At 44.9% G+C, this 15,931-nt stretch overlaps 1 pseudogene; it reads right to left on the reverse strand.

Moving 5' to 3' along the window:
• LOC143387209 (teneurin-4-like) overlaps nucleotides 1-15,931 on the reverse strand; it is a 266,697-nt pseudogene that overhangs the window by 36,367 nt on the left and 214,399 nt on the right.

Genomic DNA, 15,931 nt, shown 5'->3' on the forward strand with positions numbered 1-15,931 from the left:
GACGAGTGGGGCTGGGAGCAAGCGCCACAGTCAGCCTCCCAATTTCTGGTACCTCCTAGATTCTGGTAACGTTGGCAAGATGGCACAGGCCAAGCCCAGCCCGAGGACCTAGCAATAAAGGGTCACTTGCCAAGTCACTGTAGGCTATCCTAAGGTCGTGCTGGATTGCTAGTCACATGTGTCTCTATTGAGTCTATCCTGGGATACTGGTGCCCACCTGCCAAGGTCCAAACTCTCTGGCCTGAAGTGGCAAGGTCCTTTCCTATTGGCCCCAGACCATGCTTCCTATTTCAACCCCTACCTCCTCCTTCCAAGCAGCTTGAGCTCTAGCGTTCAATTTCCCAATGGTTTTGAACATATCAGTCTCATTAACATCTTTGTGCCTTTGTGCATCCTGTCCCCTTTCTGTGAAATGTCTCCTTTTCTTTTTTTGCTACCCAGAAAGACCCCTATTCAGTCTTTAAAACCTGGAGTAAATGTTACCTCCTGTATAAGCAGACCTTAGAAATTCAGTTTATTTCACCTCTGAAGTGTTGAGCAGCACTAGGAAGTTCACGGGCATTGTTGTATGTGTTCTCAAGGTAATTCTGCCAGGCCCATGGCAGTGATTTCCATTTCTCGGATGAAAAATAGGGCTCAGAAGACTTCAAAAACCTGCCCAAAGTTACTGAGCTAGTGAGTGGCAAAGCCAGGATTTAATCACTCAATCAATCAATCAACACATATGGGCTGTTCTTCAATGTGTACTAGCCACCTGATTAAGTAAAGAATTCCTGCTTCATGCAGTTTATGAACTAGAAAAAGAATAGATAATATGCAAGTACCTGTATGTGTTACAAAAGAGGAAGTTCAGGAGGTTGTGGATTTAAATTAACACTGTTTAAAGCTCTATCCATCCTACTCTGCTGGCCTTGGGCAGATTTCCCAGAACCTCTGCCATGCCCACACACTTGTTACCCCTCTTGATGACCTCCCACAGCCTCTGGGAGGTGAGTGGGGCAGGGTCAGTGTCATCTCTGCATCCTTGGTGCTTATCAAAGGCCTGTACCAAGTGGGCATCCTTTAAAGGCTTGTCTGGTGCAAAGATGAAGGGCCAGCAGAGTGGCTGGGTGGCTGGGTGGTGGATGAGAGGATGAGCTCAGGGGCCCAGGGTTCTAGCAGACAAGATCTTCTCACCTGATAAATATCCATGACAGAATCACAGCTGAGGGGCCGAGCTGATGTGAGGTCATTGGAGCCCAGCAGGGTGGATATGATCCCATTCTGATCAATGCGTCTGATCATGGTGCCATCCACAAAGTAAATCAGCCCAAACTTGTCCACTGTAATGCCTGGATGGAGAAGCCAAAACAGGAATTCAGCATCAGAGCTAAAAGGACACAGAAAGCACTTTTGCAGCCTGGTCTCCTCAGATGCTCCTACGACACTCAGCCCCCTCCCTTTGGTGTGGTACTGGAGATGGAACCCAGGGCCTTGTGCATACTAGAGCCATGCCCACAGCCCTCTGGTTCTCTTCTAAAGACAAACAGATGGAGGTGCAGAAACTGTGTGCTTTGTTTGAAACTGGGATGGAACCCAGGTTCTCAGGTCCTCTTGGGCTCTAGTCCTGCTTTGCTGCCTCCAGAGATTTTTATTTATCACCTCAGTCACCCACAAAAACTGGACTCATAACTTCTAGGGGTTTTGAAGCACTAGAGGTAGTGGTAAGGGGATATTTTTCACTACACTGTGCATTATTTAAATTAACTGACTTCTCAAGTCCTGCAAATGTAATAATAAAATACACTTTTTTTGTATTTTATTTTACTTTTTTGGTAATAAATTTTCTTTTCTTTTAAGATAGTTCTTTAAGTTTTTCTATCCTTATTATTTTAATTTCATTGGTTGTTATGGTTTGGATGTGAGGTGTCCCCTAAAAGTTCACATGTGAGACAATGCAAGGTTTGGAGGAGAAATGACTGGGTTATAGCCTTAACCTAATCAGTGAATTGATCCCTGTTGGGATTAACTGAGTGGTAACTAGAGGCAGGTTGGGTGTATCTGGAGGAAGTGGCTCACTGGGGGCATGGTTTGGGGTATATATTTGTATCTGGCAAGTGGGGTCTCTCTCTGCTTCCTGATTACCAGGTGAGCTGCTTTCTTCTGCTACACACTTTGCCATGATGTTCTGCCTCATCTTGAGCCTCCAGGAACGGAGGCTGCTATCTGTGGATGGAGACCTCTAAAACTGTGGGCCCTTGAATAAGCCTTTTCTCCTCTACAATTGTACTGATCAGGTCCTTTATCACAGCAGCGAAAAAGCTGACTGAAACATCTGTCACTGCAAAAGCATAGTCTGAAAAGAATTCTATGGGTTTGCATAGAGAATATTGTTAAATTTAATGTCTAAGGATAGCACATCGAAGAGAGGAGCCAGGATTACTCAATATCATCTGTTCCATCCCTAGATTGACACTTGGTTGACTTTCTCCCTGGCCCAGCCGGTGTGATCTTGGGCAAGTCACTGGACATCCCTGCACTTGTTTCCTCATCTGTCAAACCAAGGTATTGTTGTAAGTCTGTATTTCTTTTTTGAATGTGTGTGAGAATCCCTTGGGGGACCTGCTCCAGATCTCAAGTGTACCTGAGCACCTCTCTGATCTTGGCAAACACCTTGGTGGTCATGATACGCATTCAGTATTTTTTAGCTAGTGATGTGCATCAGAATCACCTGGAGTGTTTTCAACACACACCCTTTTGACCTCCCTCTTGGAAATACTAGTTCAGGGGGTGATTGTGCCTGTGACCAATGCACACTTTAAATTTGATCGTGGGCGATTCTGATTTTCACCCCAGGCCCAGAATGGCCTGTCAGACATTCCCCTACCACACCATTGATGCTTAGGGATGATGGGCAAGATTTGCCCCTGAGAGGGGCCTGGTCTAGACGGGGAAGCCCAGTAAATGACATGCCTGAGGAGAACTTGTCACTTCTGCTTGATTTTCCTAGAGGCAGGCGGGGGGAAAAAGGGTCAGACGAGGTTGGCTAAGGTGGAGACACTTGCGATGTGAGACTTCCCAACTGTGTTAACCTCAGCAAACTCCATCCCTTCTAAGTCTTGGTTTCTCATTTATAAAATGAGGATACCAACATCTGACTTGCAATAGTTAGCCATCAATAATTATTAGTGGCTATCAGGATTATGAGAAACACCCAGCACTCTGTAGGTTCTGTGGCACTTGCTCTGGGGCCCTGTGTCTCTTCCTGGGCCAGCAGATGGGCTGGGATGGACCAGCTCTGAGGAAGGGCCCCTGGAGCACTGGTGTGGCTTCCATGCCCCCTGAGGCTGGGCAGCCGGAGAGGGTTTCACACAGAGGACCAGGCGGCCTCGAGGCTGGGAGCCTTTCCCGGGGGGCCCTGCCTAGAAGGCAAATTAATTTCATTCTGTAAGTACCAAGACAGGAGTTTTCTTGTCTTCCTGGCTCTGTCCTGTCTTTCTCTTCCATCTGCCAGGACTGATGAGCGCTTCATGAACAATTGGGTTTCTTGTTTACAAAGTTGGCTGCACAGGCTAATCGAAGTGATCTGTCCCCTGATTAATGACTTCATTTCCCCCTCTTTTTGTTGTGCTAAATAGATGGACATCTTTTCTCCTCCCTACTGCAAAGTGTCTGCATATTGTGGCACTCTCTGTCATTTTTATCTAGGTTAATTGCAGGCTTTTGGGCAATTGCACTGCCACTCCATCTGTGTGAGGGGGAGGGAATGCAAGTGTGCAGGGCCGCTGAGGGACGCCTGCGCAGAACAGAAATCTCAAGAACAAACTTTGAATTCTCAGAGAGCAGAGTGTCATAGCAGAGAGAGGCTGATGGATCATTAGGCTAACCTCTCATGGACTATCGGGAAAACTGAGGTCCAGAAGAGGAGGTCCCAGAGTCAGTGAGTAGCAGAGAGGAACCTAAGGCAGGGTCCCCAAGAGCAAGGTTGGTGCTCACTCCCCTCTTCACTGCTTGTTCATACAGCAAATCATAATTAAGAGGGAAATTAACCATTGATGACACAATATTTACCCCACAGTTACCACCTGAGCACTCTAGCCATGCGGTAGAGATAATATGCTATGAGGGTATACCATGGGAGGTGACATAATGCATTGTAATACAATATAACAATAGTTATAGGAGTCACCATTTATGCAATGTTTACTATGTGCCCGATGCTGCTATGCTAAGCATTTATCTTCCTGATGATATTTAATCTGTACTATAACTGTATTATATCCTCGTTACATAAATGAGAAAAATGAGGTTCAGAGAGATTAGACAACTTGCCCAAAGTCACACAGCTACTGGATGACAAAGCCTAGATTTGAATGCATGATTTCATGAGTTTACTGCTTTGCTTTGAACCCCAGCCTTCTAATATAATCATTCATAATGTTTTTACAGGATACTGTGTGAAATACATTGATTTTGACCCTTAGACCATTCCTAGGAAGTCTACACAGATGGTATCGTTACCCCTACTCTATTGATGAGGACCCTGCAGCTGAGACACGGAGTCATTGGCCCTGGGGCTGGCACCACAGACAAACCTCCACTGCAGGACATCTGAATGATGATGGCTTCCCTTCTAAAAAGACTCCCAGGGTCCAAGCTCTCTCCCAGCTCTGATCCCCCATGCACAGATCTTCCTCCATCTCAGGGAACACTTCTCGCTCTCTCCCACATCAGAGTGCTTCACAGCCAAGTCTTATTTATTCTGTTACAAAGAACTTATCTATGCAACCTCATAGCTCTATACACTCGTACATACTTGTTCAATAAGTGAATGACAAATACTGAAACTGAGCATTTAGAAGTTTAGCTTTTGGAAGGATTCCAAACTGAGACCTACAGTTAATTGTCCCATAGCTCATGAACATATGCCAAGATGACACACTAGTGCTTTTGGTAACAATAACATGAGAGAGCATGTGTATCCAATAGCATGATAAATACATGATGGAACGTCCACTTGGAGGAATACTATATGGCCATTAAAAATGAGGACACATAAGACTCTTTAATGACATGAAAAGAGCTCCTAATATATCATTTAGGGAGAAAAAGCAGGATACAAAAATAGTTTGTTTAATGTGACCTCATCTTGTTTACTTGATTTTGGTGAATATTATATACATACAAACATTTAGAATAAAGGCGAAAAGAACAGATAAGAAATATTAACTGGGAATATTTCTGGTAGGTAGAATTATCACAGTCCTAACCTTCCTCTGTATATTTATTGGTATTTTCCGAGAATTTTTTGCAATGATAAACATGTAGGTCTCCCGGAAATGGTAGTGCCCCAATAAACATCACTGAGAGTGATTCCAATGCAAGGCCTTACCCCTGGGATTGGTGTGTGTGGCTTCTGTAGCCTTCTCTCCATCCCCACAGCGAGAGTCATCAAAGGGGAGGCACTGGTCTCCAGTCCCTGCCACCACCTCGGAGTTCTTGACAAGGTCCTTCACCACCATGGTGGACTTGATCTTGAAGACCCGCCGGCTGTTGGTATCAGAAAGGAAGATGGCCCCACTCATGGGGTCTGTGGTCAGGTAGTATTTATGCGCTGGGCTGTGACTGCAAAACAAAGACACGGCCAGTGGTGAGCACTTTCTTCTCTGTCAGGTAGCTTGAGATGTGTCCCTGGCCTTTTTGAATCCAAGCCAAAAAATAGTCTTGGGGGAATGATGTCTCTACTTTGGGGGATGGTTCCTCAATTTTTCAATCTTAGGGGTTGGCCTAACTATCCATCCCACCCAGATACTAATGCAGAAACCTCTTGCTGATAAGTGCCTGTATCAGGTGCTGATACGTATTTTCTTAAAAAGGCTATCAGTGAGGCTTGTCAGAGGTGGCCTGTTAAGTCAAACTAGAAACATGAAGGTCCGTGACTTTAAAAAACAATCCAAGAGTTCAAAGATGTAGCCCTTCTCCATAGGATTTTTTACAGCAGCTCTCACTCTCATCTTGGGATGAACAGGGGAGACCCTAGTGGACCTGACTCCTGGTTGGCGTCCACACTGTCTCCTGTCTCAGGAGCCCTGCAGTCTCCCTCCTGTAGCCACATACAAATGAGTTGCAGGATTAGTTTGTAAATCTGCAGCAAAACTCAAGGAAAAAGAAACAGAACAGGAGCAGCACTAATGAGGGCATGTTTCTAGAAATCAGTCACAAAGACTAGGCTCAGGTTACAAAGGAAAGAAAAGACTGTGTAGAAGCCTTGAGACCAGGCACCGCGCTAGCCACAGGGTGGCGAAATGCACGGGCTTTGATATCAAATCAGTCTGGGTTTTAAGTCTAGCTTTATGATGTCCAGTTTCTGAAGCTTGGGCAGGTTGTCTGGCCCGCTGAGCCTTGTTTGCTTCAACTGTTCAATGGGAATGCTATAGCCACCTTGCTGGTGTGTTGGGAAAATTACCTGAAATCACAAATGCCATGTCGTTTGCACTTGCATTGTTAAGTATTGAGCACCCAGGAGGTGCTCAGAATCATAATTGTTATTTTAATTACTAGTGATTATGTCTGTTTTTGCATTAGACATGACTACCAGATAGGTAGCACCTGTAAAGCCTGAATTTTGTTATTCCATGGTACTGGTACTGATAACCAACTTCTTTCAAGTCTAGGGCACAATAAAGTTTGAACTCTCTACTCCTGGGAAGCTAATTTACAATTCCTGGTCATTCACCCAGCCCTCAAACTGCATCTCAATATTGGTGTCCTCTTCTGCATTTTCTGATTAAAAAGAATCTTTCTCTGTTCAGATGGGATGGCCTGGCTTTGGCCATGTTCAGTGCACATACTGAGAGAGGCCACTGCACACCCTTCAAGATGCAGTGAGGGAATGAGAAAGGTTGAATAAGGGCTATGGTACATTTATAAGCATGTAGGTTTTAGGTCCTTTCGAAAAACAAAATTTTATTTTACAGAATGGTGTTTATGAATTACATATAATGATTGGGGCACAGTAATATTTGGGGGTGAGGGTCAATGAGGGTCTTAGCTGGACCTGACTGTTCATCATAAATATCCCTTACTTTGGGTTGTGTCCTTGGGGACTGGCTACTTCTAACAGAGCCAGGCATCCAGATCCAGGGTTATTATCCATGAATTTGTCTAACATGACATGACTTTCTCCAGTGATCCTTCCTCTGAATCCCTAACCCAGCTGTCCTATCACCTCCTTCTGAAACCAGGGCAAGGTTTCTCTGCCTGTAGCCAGGCTGTGCCTCCTGATCTAGCCCAAATACCAACATGTTATTTCCACATTTTCCCTTCCAGGATCCTTCTGTCTCACAGAGGAAGTCCAGAAGCACCCCAGGCCCTTCCTGCTGGGCTGCTCCATCTCTCTGCTCTCCCTCACACATGCCCTACACCCCACAAGCCTCAGGCCTCTTTGTCCCTGTTGTTCCTGCTCTGTCCCCTTCTCTTTTCTACTCATTCTTCAGGTGTCAGCTCAGATGGTACCTTTTCTTGCAATCTTTCCCCAACCTTTTTTCTCTGTGCACTGAGATCCATGCTGGTCTGCATCTAGATTACACAACACTTAATGTAATAGTCATGGCTATTTATTTGTGGGTCCTCTCCCAGACCCAGCCATTAGTACTTACATTAGAGACTAGATTTTGTTCATTTCTGTATTTCCAATGTTCAGCTTGGTGCCTTCTAGCTCATCACAGCTGCTGCTTGATTTAATGGATGGTATCTCCACTTTCACTTATTTAGGTAGTATTTGCATTCAAATTACTTAGCTTTTCTTTTACTTCTCATTTGGGGGCAGTGGTAACAGCACAGGTGTCCTATTTATCTTGAAATGTCTCTTGTGACTTACTCTATACTGGAGCACAGATTTAATCTTCCCCGATGACACTGATTCTGGCTAAATAAAGTGCAGTGACCTTAGATCCTGCCCTGCAATGCCGGAGCAGCCTGATCTTCCAGCATGCCTGTTGACAGCTCGGAGTCGGGCTGATTGTTTCATTTCTTTGTGCATCACTCGGGATAAACTGGTGCTATCTATCTTCGCAGAAGATGGACCCCAGGGGAATCTGGTGGGGGCCCTGTCCACTTAGATTAGCCCCTTGAGTTTCCAGCTTGTGTTTCCAGCTCGTGTCTCACTGCCCCAGAGAAATGTCACTTGTGTAGATTTCTCATGTGGGTGACTTCCAGAAGATGATGGCACTGGCAGGATTATCTCAGAGTCTGTAAGAGCTGTGGCCACCTCTTTTGTGGTTTGGTGGTTAGTTAAGCATGGGGGAAAGAATATTAGTTGGGAACTTAGAAAGAATAGGTTTTAATTGGGGCAAGTCCCCCAACTAGGTCAAGTTGTAGGTCCCTCAGATGTCAAATGATGAAGTCCCTGCTCCATTTTGCTCACAGGTTTGTCAGGGGATTATGTGAAATTATTAATAGTCATTTCCAGCTTGTTGTGCTCTTTGAACTTCTCGGAGTTATTTCTTCCTCATGCTACCTAGCACAGGGAGCAACCCCTGTGTCCATGATGCCCACCTGGACTTTGTCCCTGTGTCTGTGATGCCCACCTGGACTTTCACCAGGTGGCAGGACAGAGCCACAGACATGATACCCATGGATACCAATGTACCTGACACCACCAATGGATGCTGACTCTGTCTCAGACACTGTGCTACCACTTGACCTGCATGACCTCATTTTCTCACAATTATTGTGAAAGGTAGGAACTTTTTTTTTCCTTATTTCAGAAAACTGAAGTTAGAAGAGGTGCAGTGACTTGACCAGGACCACAAACTGCTAAGGGCATTTCAACCCAGCTCTGCTTGACTCCAAAGTCTGTGTTCTTTCTGCTTCCTCACACTGCTGCCCAGGGACTACAAAGCTCCACAGCCCTCATTCACCTCATTCTTGCCCATATCCAGAGACTCAGCCCTCGCACCACCTCATCTGAAATACCATTCCTGGACCCCCACTTCTTCCACTCCTGAAGGGGCCATTCCTCTGTGTCTCCAGAGCCTCAGCAGATTACACTTTTAGTTATCTGTAGTGCCTTAAGGCACTTCGGCTCAGTTGTCTGCCTTCTCAGTAAAATCTTGAACTCTTTCTGGGCAGAGATTGACTTTAAGTTCCCTGTGCTTCTCATTTGGCTGATGTGGAGTGAATGCTCTGGACAGTTCTGCTGAGTTCACGAGAGAATGAATGAATGAATATCTGCCTCCCTGGCTTAAGGGTATGTAGGAAACACTCACTGCTGATGATCTGAGTTCGATGATTCTAAATACAGCTTAAAAAAAAAGCCTTGCCTATAGTGACTAAAGGGCCTGGCCATCTACCTTTGAGATCTTTCCAGGTGACCACAAGGCACAGGCAGACTTGGGAACCGTGGCTTTTGAGAAGTACTTTTCAAACTTCAATGTGCATATGAATTTCTTGGAGATTTTGCTACAATGTGGATTGTAGTTTAGTGATTCTGGGGTGTAGAACTTGAGAGTCTGCATTTCTGATCAGTTCTCAAAGCATACTGGTGTTGGTTGCCTGTACTTTTGAGTAGCAAGGCCTTGGAACGTTCCATAAACCACAAATGGTTTCAGGGCACGTGATGGAAGATGGCCTGGTTCTGTGGACAGAGAGCATTTCCTGGACAGGGACCATGTATGATCCATTCTGATTCCCGGTATCCTGAGCAAGGTTGGCACAGAATCATATCATAGACCTACTTCCAAAGTTTGCTGCAGGAGTCTCTAAGGACACGCATTCTTTCCTAGTTCCTCAAACATAACCTTGGCCCCTCTGGAAGTGACCTAAAAACGTAGAGGTCTTTAGGGTACCACTCTTGAAGTTAATGAGCTGAAGTCAGATCTTACTCTACCATCTTTCTGGAAGCTGCAGGAAAGTTCCTAGCAGGAGGTAAGAACTCAGGAGTGTTTTGTGACAAAAAGTAATCTAATCCCAGCTTATAAGTGAGAATTCTCTTTTTGTCTCAGAGTGAGGTCTGCATCATATACAGGAGCGCCCTTCAACCATATCAGGTGGCAAGTTGGCAGGACCTGTTGCACTGGTTCTTAGAATTAGTGGGAAGGGTTTGAGTATTAAAGCCACACAGATAAATACAGTTCCACTACCCACTTGATGAAGTGACCTTGGGCAAAGCATGTTGCTACTTTGAGCCTCAGTTTTTTCATCTGAGAAAATATAAACTTCAAAGGATGATTCTGAGGATATAAATTGCATGAAGGATATAAATTTCTGTGCATAGTTCCAGATATATTAAAAAAAGAGAAAGAGAGAGAAATGCTCAATGAATGGCAAAGCTGGTCACCTTGGCAAAGCCTCCAGAATACTTATGTTGGTGCATAATGGAAAAGCTAAGTATGGAGATGCAATATTGTCCTGCACAACCTATTTCTGGGCACTTAAAGGTTCTGTTGAGTTAATACATGCAGCTAGGTTTAAGGGAGACTTGAGTTCAAGTGTATTTCTAACAAGAGGCTTTGAGCATTCCTCAGGGACCTAGGGAAGAGATCTGAAAAGAGGCAAGGATTCTTGTTCCCTAAAGGGGTCCAAAGAGGAAGATGCCCAAAGGATTATGGGTCTTTGTCCTGGACATGCCGAGCCTGAGGCCAAACAGCCAAAGGCAGAGATAAGCCCGTCCTGGGGAGTGCACACTCGTATGCATAGCTGATGTCACCCCTATGCAGCCAAATGCTATTACTGAGAGCAGCTGAGGCAGCTACTGGAGGACAAATTTCTAGAGGACAAAATTCTAGAATTTAATCTATCTCAATATTTACTGAGGGGTACACTGAGGTCTAGAGAGCAGAAGGGATTTGCCAATCTTCAGGTATCACTATTGAAACCGGGTTTTCTGTTTCCTGATAGACTTAGGAAAACTGGAACACACAAAATGGTTCCCTTTCCCTTCCACTTTGGCTCACTTTAGAAATAGTTTTTAGCACCTAGAAAACAATGAATTGAAAGAGGGAAAGAACCCAGTTTTGAAATCATACAATGGAAATATCAAAAGGTCACTGAAGATCATAAATAAAAGAGACTCCAACCACTGCTCTTTGAATTTATAGAGGATGAGACTAGAAATCAGAAAGGCTGGGTGATCAGCCCAAGGCCATATGGCCCCCAATTTCCTAGCTTGTCACCTGTGTCTCAGTTGTTCTCCAGCCAGCTACCACCATGGACTGATGCTTCAGTGTGAAATGCTATGTTTTAATCCAAGATATTTATGGGAAATGTACTTTTGTTCTGCAAAACTGAAGTTGAGAGCAATGTGTAATTCAGTATCCTCCATTCAAATCTCATGGAATAGCTCAGATTTCAGTGTGAGGAAAAACATTTCTCCTCTGAGATGTGAACATATTTTCTGTTTCTGATAATGCAAATCCTAAATGTAGTTCTATGTTTTCCTATTTATTTGCTCTGCTGCCATGAAATCAAGTCCACTCTGAGGTACAATCAGACGTGTTTCTTCTTTTTGACTTTGGTTCCCACTTCCTGTTTAATTTTAAGACATGTGTCTTTGGGTGTAAGAGAACTCAGTTCCTTTTTGGGAAACATGGAGGCATCACAATCATCACCATATAATATGATACCATTGTATCATCATAATATCATCATTTAATTATAAGTTATAATATATTAGTAATTCTAACAATGTATGTATCTTGTTATTGTTATCATCATTACTGCTATGATGACCATTTTTTGAGCACCTCCTTATGCCTGAAAATGTTCTATACTTTGTAAACATCCCTTGTGACTCTTTGTGTGTGTGTGTGTGTGTGTGTGTGTGTGTGTGTGTGTGTGGTGCTGGGGATTGAACCCAGGGCCTTATGCATGCAAGGCAAGCACTCTACCAACTGAGCTATGCCCCCAACCCCCATCCTTTGTGACTCTTACACCAACCCTTTGAGGGAGATTTTAATAACCTCAATTTAGAAATGAGAACTTCAAGAAATGAGGTAATTCTTTCAAGACCACCCAGTTGGGGAGCTTCAGTTTTCTCCTCTGTACATTGGATGTACTCACAGGGATGCACCTCACAGATGGTTTGGGGACAAAATGCTACTCTTTCAGCTATACAGTGAAAGCTCTATTCATGTTAATTATTATTATTTTAAAAGAATACATACAATTATTATATAAAATATCTACTTATATAGAAATGGATCCAATTATTGAACTAGGGTCTGTCTGGCTCTGTTCATCATCTCAAAGACTTTCTTTTATCCCAACTTAGCACCACCCATGCACCATGTTGAACTAAACTACATGTGGTTAGCTCAGCACCACCTCTGTGGCTGTCTGAACCAGAGCTCTATCTGCTTGTGGTTAGTTTTCAAGTCACCCTAATGTGTGCAGGGCAGGGAACTCTGTTAGGGGGTAGACTAAGGCCACAATGACAGGTATCACTTTGCTTTGTGTCTGGCTAGACTCACTCCTGCTGGCTGTACTGCCACTCTGAGTCTATGACAAGCCTATTCTGTGACAAAGTTCCTATCTGGGGATTGTCCTCTGAATACATTCCCTGTGGCCTGCTCAATCTTTGCTAGATGATATCAGTGGATTGATCACAGGGATGATCCAAAAGCCATGGTACCTGGAATGTCCATAGAAGTGTAAATTTCAGATTCCTCACCTGATCAATGTGTTTTCAGAATTTTCCATCATGACCATCAGTCACTTGGCACAGTCTGAGTGATATCCTCATTTATGCTGAGAATTAAGCAGACTATGGCATTCAAATTACCATGTCATGGTTTAAATTCTTTCTCCTGTTGCTTCTATCTGTCATGTCCTCAGACTATAGGATAACCACCTCACTTTGCCATGGATTCAAAGAGTTCAGGCTCTTGCCACCCACCGCCACCATTATTAATGACTTCCTCTTATTGCCACTGATTATCCCCAATCCGTTCCAATCACCCAGGATTCCTTTGCCATTGAGCCATCTGAAATTGACATGTGTAGCTTACCATACAACATGCAACAAGGCAGGGGAGAGACAGGGAATTCTCCACTGGTTGGCTTACCTATGTCTGAAATCTTTATTTCTGACAGAAGACAGGAGAGCAGGGAATAGAAGAAAGAATGAGGTGTTAGCAGCAGGGTTAGAAGCATTATTAGCGGCCTGAAAACTTGACAGCAATGCTACTGTACAATACTGTAATAAATAAAGACTTAGCAGCTATGACACTGATATATTTTATATTGGATATTACTTGTCAGTGAGTTCACTTACAAGCAGCTACATTTCACAGAGGAGGCACGGTTCCACCTCACCCCCACTGCTGACTCCGGAAAGAGGACTAGCATGACACATTCCGCTGCCTTAACGAGCTAAGACACAGACTGGAACAGTCGCTTCCCTTCCCCGTATAGACGCATTCCCAGTGATACACAGGCTCGCTGCTCTGTCTCTACATCCTCACTTCCCTACAAAGAGTTATCAAAATGTGGGAAACCTACTCACAATAGGAAACAGAATTGGAGATATGCTATATTTAGAAGGGAGGGCATGGCATAGAGAAACAGGCCTGGGGGAAATGATTGGAGGAACATATATCAAGACAATGATATAATGATTAACTTAGTTTTCTTTCCAAACTACATTTACTCCTCCCTACCCTATTTACTCACTGTCTCACATGATACTCACAACAGTGGTGGGAAGGAGGCAGGGATATGATATCACTTATTTAAAATATATAAAAGTGGAGGCCCAACGAGGTTAAGTGTTTGGTCCAAAATCGTACAGCTTCTCTGCCAAGGTGAGGCAACCCCCTGGTCCTTGGCTCTCTCCATTATAGTACATATATGTAGCTGAGTAAATCAATACATTCAGAATTTCTTCTGTCTTGACAGATATCTATGCCAGTCAACCTCATAACAGAAGAAAGGCAGAGAATACTCCATTGGAGGCCTACTTCTCATCAGCCTGATGTATGATTTCCTATGGGCCTGCACATATGAGCTTCCATCTTTTGTCTCTGTGTGTGGGGGCAGATGCTAACACTTCTCTTAGTGCCAGGAGGCTGTCAGGGAGCCAGCAAGCTTTGCCCTCCGTCTCACACATGTGCTGTAGAATGAGATTCTTTCAAGCAGAGAATATTTATAAGGCATTAAGACAAAGTAGTCCTCATTGGGTTGGATGACAATTCTTTGGTGAGGCAGAACTGGGTAATGGCCTTCTGGATTTGGGTCTGCCATTCTAGAAGCTGGACCTTGGATAGGCACTTTAAATTCCCTGGGCCTCCTCTTTCCCACTTATTAAAGGGTAATAATAATAAAAACCTCACAGAACTGTTACATGTGGCAAACAGTAGGAGCCCAACTTTCCCCTGCCTGCATTGGAGAAAGGCTTTCAAGTTCAAGGGTCTGTCCTGCTCATGTAGACCCTTGCCCAGGAGACAGATGGGTCCCATTCCCTAAAATAATTGTGAAGGAACTTGGTGTCATTTCTCCTGTAGGGTGGGTGGGACTCCTCTGTTTCTAAAGCACAGCTTCTCCATAGCCCCAGAGCCCACAGTGCTTTGGTTCTAAAGTGATCTGGCTCAGGAAACAGAGAAACAATGCAAAACACGGAGGCCTCCCTGAGCTGTAGCTGTGCTGTGCACCAGCCCTCATGGAAGGAGGGGAAAAGGGTGGCCCAGCTGGTTCTGCAGCACCTGAGGAGCAGAAAGGCCCTGCCTGGGTCAGGCCTGTGGGGCCTTGTCTCAGTACTGGCCAATCAAAGGGAACTGCTGCGAACTCTGATGAGTGCTAAGTAAATAGGGTCAAACTTGGGCACATGGCCATAGGGGCCTCATGGCATATGCCATCCATCCCTTGATTTTACAAAAGAGACTTGTGTGACTAATTTTAATCAGTTTAGTACTAGGGAGCAAAAAGGCTCAATGGCACCCAGAAGTCTGCCAGCAGCCTTCCATGTCACCTGGATGCCAAGGACATCTCCCTGTTCCCAGGGTGGTTTGTCTTCACAGTGCACCGAGGGAGGCAGCACCTGGTTGATCTGGAGAGTGAAAAGTCAGATTCTGACAGACATGGATGGCACTGTCGGTCCCAGTTCTCTGGATCAGTGGATAATGTAGCTGGACCCTAGGATGGCAAGGGGATGTTATCAGGAACTTAGAGAAGGCACCGCCTTACATACCTCAGCTCCAGGATGTTGGTGACATTTCCAGAGGGGAAGATCCTACGGATGTAGTTGAAGTCACCCACATAGAGGCTTCCATCAGAGCCACAGGTGAGGGCCACGGGGGCCAGGAGCTTGTTGCCATCTGCAAAGCCATTGCAGCTGGGGCAGGAGATGCTTCTCCGGCGCCCATTGCCCATGATGCTGCCAATGACTGGTGGCTGCTGAGACACAAACTGGTTTTCCCCATTCCCTTTGTGCAGGATTCCTGGGACAAGAAGAGAAGAACAGAATCATCTGGGAGCAGGAGGTGGGTCCTTCTTCCTATGGTCAGCCACAGTCACCTGATTTTGCAAGGTCCCCAGTCTCTGTCAACCACTTCCCAACTCACCTCTCAAGGCTGTGCCTCACCCACAGTGAAACCCAGAAGGACTGAGCAGGCCACACTGTTTCACTGACCTCATTGTCATCATAACCCGTATGAAGGCACTGATAAGATCACTATTGTACAGAGGGAATAGAGCAGGCAGCTCACTCAGGGCCACACAGATGAGAAGTGGACGAGCCCTAGAGTTCAGCTCCTGATTGTTCAGCTACCCTGACTCGCAAATGGGCTGCACATGGCTCCTGCGCCCTGATCACACCTCTGTGACCGTGTGGATTCTAATTGCTAGGTGTCTTTCTCCCTTTCTATCAGAACCATTTCAAGTGTGGACAGTATGTCTTTTTTTCCCTTCTGTAGCCCCAGGGCCAAGAACAAAGCCTGACATGGAGTAGACACTGGCA

The sequence above is a fragment of the Callospermophilus lateralis genome, unplaced genomic scaffold (assembly GCF_048772815.1).
Source record: "Callospermophilus lateralis isolate mCalLat2 unplaced genomic scaffold, mCalLat2.hap1 Scaffold_279, whole genome shotgun sequence".
Lineage (NCBI taxonomy): Eukaryota > Metazoa > Chordata > Mammalia > Rodentia > Sciuridae > Callospermophilus > Callospermophilus lateralis.